We start from the raw sequence: 7,129 nt of genomic DNA, 5'->3' as shown, positions 1-7,129 counted from the left end.
GAGAATGCCAAGTTGTTTAAAGAAAAAGTTAAAAGATGGCATGACAAGAGGATACAAAAGCGTGAGTTTAACTTAGGCAATCATGTTTTGCTATACAATTCTCGTTTAAGATTTTTTGCAGGAAAACTTCTCTCTAAATGGGAAGGTCCTTACATTATCGAGGAGGTCTATCGTTCCGGTGCCATAAAAATCAACAACGCCGAAGGCACAAATCCGAACGTGGTAAACGGTCAAAGAATTAAACATTATATCTCAGGTACTCCCATAAATGTTGAGACCAATGTAATTGACACCGTCACGCTGGAGGAGTACATAAGGGACACTTTCCAGAACGTTTCAGACTCCGAAAAGGAATAGGTATGTGGTACGGTAAGTAAACCGACTCCAAAACTGTTCTAATAACAATTTTTCTCCGTTTTGGAATATTTAAAAAATTAGGAAAATTAAAAGTAGTCCGAAGAGCGCACGAGGCATCCACAAGGGTGGAGGGCGCGCCCCCTACCTTGTGGCCACCTCGTGTGCCCTCCGGACTCTGTTTTCTTGCACAATACTTCTTTTGGTCGGTAAAAATTCATTATATAATCTCCCAAAGGTTTTGACCACCGTACCACGACAAAATCCCCTGGTTTTGTCTTGAGCTGTTTCTGCAGTAGATTTAGAGCATGATGTCTTCACAAGAGTCAGTCGGGGAGAGTTGTGTCTCTAATCCAACGCCTGGACCAAGAGCAAACAGCGAAGCTGACCACTTTGGGCAATCAATGGAGGAGGAGATGGAGGTTGACTTGAAAAGAGTGGATGCCATGGAGGAGGATCAAGAAGTTACCTCTCGTCTTCAAGCTGGATTCATGTTGGAGGAACTTCAGAGCCCAGCAATACCAAATTCGGTCATCCCTCCTAATGTTAGATTTCTATCTTATGAAAATATGAAAAAGAGTGTTACCTTTTCCCTTGCAGCTATGAAACACCCATGGGTGATTGGAGCTCTAGCCGTCACGGGAAAACTCCGCAAGGAAGTAATGGATCTTAAGCAGCAAAATAATAAGCTCGAGGAGGAGAATCGCATCCTAAGGGGCATCATCGCCAAGAATATCACATCACCACCTCCGAAGAAAGAGACATGAATACATGGGTATGGGCACTCCCCTTGGCAACTGCCAAGCTTGGGGGAGGTGCCCCGGTATCGTATCACCATCACACCTTTACCTTTATTGTTTTTCTTAGTTCGATCCTTTTGGTATTATCTCGATCTAGTAGAATAATTTTTTTAGTATGATCTAGCTTTGAGTTTTGTTTTGAGATCTATCTATGTAATCGAGTCCTTGAGTTATATATAAAAAAAGAGTAGTTTTGAGTTGAGGGCTGATACGTCTCCAACGTATCTATTTTTTTGTTCCATGCTATTATATTATCTGTTTTGGATGATTAATGGGCTTTATTATACACTTTTATATTATTTTTGGGACTAACCTACTAACCCAAGGCCCAGTGCAAATTGCTGTTTTTTGCCTATTTCAGTGTTTTGCAGAAAAGGAATATCAAACGGAATCCAAACGGAATGAAACCTTCGGGAGAGTGATTTTTGAAAAACAAACGTGATCCAAGGGACTTGGAGTGGACGTCAAGAAAGAAGCGAGGAGGCCACGAGGCAGGGAGGCGCGCCCCCACCCACGTGGCCCCCTCGCAGCTCCACCGACCTACTTCTTCCTCCTATATATACCCATGTACCCCAAAAACATCCAGGAGCACCACGAAACCCTATTTCGACCGCCGCAACCTTCTATACCCGTGAGATCCCATCTTGGGGCCTTTTCCGGTGCTCCGCCGGAGGGGGAATCGATCACGAAGGGCTTCTACATCAACACCATAGCCTCTCCGATGATGTGTGAGTAGTTTATCTCAGACCTTCGGGTCCATAGTTAGTAGCTAGATGGCTTCTTCTCTCTCTTTGGATCTCAATGCAAAGTTCTCCTTGATCTTCTTGGAGATCTATTCGATGTAACTCTTTTTGCGGTGTGTTTGTCGAGATCTGATGAATTGTGGGTTTATGATCAAGATTAACTATGAACAATATTTGAATCTCTTCTGAATTATTTTATGTATGATTTGTTATCTTTGCAAGTCTCTTCGAATTATCAGTTTGGTTTGGCCTACTAGATTGATCTTTCTTGCAATGGGAGAAGTGCTTAGCTTTGGGTTCAATCATGCGGTGCTCGATCCCAGTGACAGAAAGGGAAACGATACTTATTGTATTGTTGCCATCGAGGATAAAAAGATGGGGTTTATATCATATTGCTTGAGTTTATCCCTCTACATCATGTCATCTTGCCTAATGCGTTACTCTGTTCTTATGAACTTAATACTCTAGATGCATGCTGGATAGCGGTCGATGTGTGGAGTAATAGTAGTAGATGCAGAATCGTTTCGGTCTACTTGTCGCGGACGTGATGCCTATATAGATGATCATGCCTAGATATTCTCATAACTATGCACTATTCTACCAATTGCTCGACAGTAATTTGTTCACCCACCGTAATACTTATGCTATCTTGAGAGAAGCCACTAGTGAAACCTATGGCCCACGCGTCTATTTTCCATCATATTAATCTCCCGTCAACTAGCTATTTTTGTCGCCGTTTATTTTGCAATCTTTACTTTCAATCTTTATCATAAAAATACCAAAATATTATCTTATCATCTCTATCAGATCTCACTTTTGCAAGTGGCCGTGAAGGGATTGACAACCCCTTTATCGCGTTGGTTGCAAGGTTGTTATTTGTTTGTGTAGGTACGAGGGACTTGCGTGTGGCCTCCTACTGGATTGATACCTTGGTTCTCAAAAACTGAGGGAAATACTTACGCTACTTTGCTGCATCACCCTTTCCTCTTCAAGGGAAAACCAACGCATGCTCAAGAGGTAGCAAGAAGGATTTCTGGCGCCGTTGCCGGGGAGTCTACACATAAGTCAAGACATACCAAGTACCCATCACAAACTCTTATCCCTCGCATTACATTATTTGCCATTTGCCTCTCGTTTTCCTCTCCCCCACTTCACCCTTGCCGTTTTATTCGCCCTCTCTTTCCGTTCGCCTCTTTTTCGCTTGCTTCTTGTTTGCTTGTGTGTTGGATTGCTTGCTTGTCACGATGGCTCAAGATAATACTAAATTGTGTGACTTTTCCAATACCAACAACAATGATTTTCTTAGCTCTCCGATTGCTCCTCTTACCGATGCTGAATCTTGTGAAATCAATGTTGCCTTGTTGAATCTTGTCATGAAAGATCAATTCGCCGGCCTTCCTAGTGAAGATGCCGCTACCCATCTAAATAGCTTTGTTGATTTGTGTGATATGCAAAATAAGAAAGATGTGGATAATGATATTGTTAAATTGAAGCTATTTACTTTTTTTCTTAGAGATCGTGCTAAAACTTGGTTTTCGTCTTTGCCTAAAAATAGTATTGATTCATGGAATAAGTGCAAAGATGCTTTTATCTCTAAGTATTTTCCGCCCGCTAAGATCATCTTTCTTAGAAACGATATTATGAATTTTAAGCAACTTGATCATGAACTTGTTGCACAAGCTTGGGAGAGGATGAAATTAATGATACGTAATTGCCCTACACATGGTTTGAATTTATGGATGATTATACAAAAATTTTATGCCGGAGTGAATTTTGCTTCTAGAAATCTTTTAGATTCGGCCGCGAGAGGCACTTTTATGGAAATCACTTTAGGAGAAGCTACTAAACTCCTAGATAATATTATGGTTAATTATTCTCAATGGCACACTGAAAGATCTACTAGTAAAAAGGTGCATGCAATTGAGGAGATTAATGTTTTGAGTGGAAAGATTGATGAACTTATGAAATTGTTTGCTAATAAGAGTGTTTCTTCTGATCCCAATGATATGCCTTTGTCTACTTTGATTGAGAATAATAATGAATCTATGGATGTGAATTTTGTTGGTAGGAACAATTTTGGTAACAACGCTTATAGAGGAAACTTTAATCCTAGGCCGTATCCTAGTAATTCCTCTAATAATTATGGTAATTCCTACAAAAACTCTTATGGAAATTTTAATAAGATGCTCTCTGATTTTGAGATTAGTGTTAAAGAATTTATGATTTTTCAAAAGAATTTCAATGCTTTGCTTGAAGAAAAATTGCCTAAGATTGATGAGTTAGCTAGGAACGTGGATAGAATTTCTATTGATGTTGATTCTTTGAAACTTAGATCTATTCCACCTAAGCATGATATCAATGAGTCTCTCAAAGCTATGAGAATTTCCATTGATGAGTGCAAAGAAAGAACGACTAGGATGCGTGCTAAAAAAGATTGCTTTGTAAAAGCGTGTTCTTCTAGTTTTTATGATAATAAGGATGAAGATCTAAAAGTGATTGATGTGTCTCCTATTAAATCTTTGTTTTGCAATATGAATCTTGATAATGATGGGACTGGCGATGAGTCAACTTTAGTTAAAAGGCGTCCCAATGATTCGGAGTTTTTATATCTTGAGATGAAGATTGGTAAAAGTGGGATTGAAGAGGTCAAACTTTACATAGCAATAAACCCACTATTTTGGATTTCAAGGAATTTAATTATGATACTTGTTCTTTAATAGATTATATTTCCTTGTTGCAATCCGTGCTAAATTCTCCTCATGCTTATAGTCAAAATAAGGCTTTTACCAAACATATCGTTGATGCTTTAATGCAATCCTATGAAGAAAAGCTTGAATTAGAAGTTTCTATCCCTAGAAAACTTTATGATGAGTGGGAAACTACTATTAAAATTAAAATTAAAGATCATGAATGCTATGCTTTGTGTGATTTGGGTGCTAGTGTTTCCACGATTCCAAAAACTTTGTGTGATGTGTTAGGTTTCCGTGAATTTGATGATTGTTCCTTAAACTTACACCTTGCGGATTCCACCATTAAGAAACCTATGGGAAGAATTAATGATGTTATTATTGTTTCCAATAGGAATTATGTGCCCGTAGATTTCATTGTTCTTGACATAGATTGCAATCCTACATGTCCTATTATTCTTGGTAGACCTTTCCTTAGAACGATTGGTGCAATTATTGATATGAAAGAAGAAAATATTAGATTCCAATTTCCGTTAAGGAAAGGCATGGAACACTTTCCTAGAAAGAAAATTAAATTACCTTATGAATCTATTATGAGAGCCACTTATGGATTGCATGCCAAAGATGATAATACCTAGATCTATTCTTGCCTTTATGCCTAGCTAGGGGCGTTAAACGATAGCGCTTGTTGGGAGGCAACCCAATTTTATTTTTGTTTCTTGCTTTTTGGTTATGTTTAGTAATAAATATTTGATCTAGCCTCTGGTTAGATGTGGTTTTATGTTTTAATTAGTGTTTGTGTCAAGTAGAACCTTTGGGAAGACTTGGGTGAAGTCTTTATGATCTTGCTGTAAAAAACAGAAACTTTAGCACTCACGAAATTAGCTGCCATTTTTTACAGGAGAGTGATTTTAGGTTTATTCTTTTCTAAGATGATTAATATACAAATTCCTCACGTCCAGCAATTTATTTCAGAATTTTTGGAGTTCCAGAAGTATACGTTTGATCCAGATTACTACAGACTGTTCTGTTTTTGACAGATTCTGTTTTTCGTGTGTTGTTTGCTTATTTTGATGAATCTATGGCTAGTATCAGAGGTTATGAACCATATATAAGTTGGAATACAGTAGGTTTAACACCAATACAAATAAATAATGAGTTAATTAGATTACCTTAAAGTGGTTGTTTGTTTTCTTTCGCTAATGGAGCTCATGAGATTTTCTATTGAGTTTTGTGTTGTGAAGTTTTCAAGTTTTTTGGTAAAGATTTGATGGATTATGGAACAAGGAGTGGAAAGATCCTAAGCTTGGGGATGCCCAAGGCACCCAAGGTAAAATCCAAGGACAACCAAAAGCCTAAGCTTGGGGATGCCCCGGAAGGCATCCCCTCTTTTGTCTTCGTCCATCGGTAACTTTACTTGATGCTATATTTTTATTCACCACATGATATGTGTTTTGCTTGGAGCGTCTTGTATGATTTGAGTCTTTGATTTTTAGTTGACCACAAGCATCCTTGCTGTACACACCTTTTGTGAGAGACACACATGATTCGGAATTTATTAGAATACTCTTTGTGCTTCACTTATATCTTTTGAGCTAAATAATTTTGCTCTAGTGCTTCACTTATATCTTTTAGAGCATGGTGGTGGTTTTATTTTAGAGAAATTATTGATCTCTCATGCTTCACTTATAGTATTTTGAGAGTCCTTTAGAACAACATGGTAATTTTCTTTGGCTATAAAATTAGTCCTAATATGATAGGCATCCAAGATGGATATAATAAAAACTTTCATATAAGTGCGTTGAATACTAAGAGAAGTTTGATACTTGATGATTGTTTTGCGATATGGAGATAGTGATATTAAAGTTGTGCTAGTTGAGTAGTTGTGAATTTGAGAAATACTTGTGTTGAAGTTTGCAAGTCCCGTAGCATGCACGTATGGTAAACGTTGTGTAACAAATTTGAAACACGAGGTGTTCTTTGATTGTCATCCTTATGAGTGACGGTCGGGGACGAGCGATGGTCTTTTCCTACCAATCTACCCCCCTAGGAGCATGCGCGTAGAGCTTGGTTTTTGATGACTTGTAGATTTTTGCAATAAGTATGTGAGTTATTTATGACTAATGTTGAGTCCATGGATTATACGCACTCTCACCCTTCCATCATTGCTAGCCTCTTCGGTACCGTGCATTGCCCTTTCTCACCTTGAGAGTTGGTGCAAACTTCGCCGGTGCATCCAAACCCCGTGATATGATACGCTCTATCACACATAAACCTCCTTATATCTTCCTCAAAACAGCCACCATACCTACCTATTATGGCATTTCCATAGCCATTCCGAGATATATTGCCATGCAACTTTCCACCGTTCCGTTTATTATGACGCGCTTCATCATTGTCATATTGCCTTGCATGATCATGAAGTTGACATCGTATTTGTGGCAAAGCCACCATGCATATTATTTCATACATGTCACTCTTGATTCATTGCCCATCCCGGTACACCGCTGGAGGCATTCATATAGAGTCATACTTTGTTCTAGTA

The sequence above is a fragment of the Aegilops tauschii genome, chromosome 2, assembly GCF_002575655.3.
Source record: "Aegilops tauschii subsp. strangulata cultivar AL8/78 chromosome 2, Aet v6.0, whole genome shotgun sequence".
NCBI lineage: Eukaryota > Viridiplantae > Streptophyta > Magnoliopsida > Poales > Poaceae > Aegilops > Aegilops tauschii.
This window is presented reverse-complemented; position numbering follows the sequence as displayed.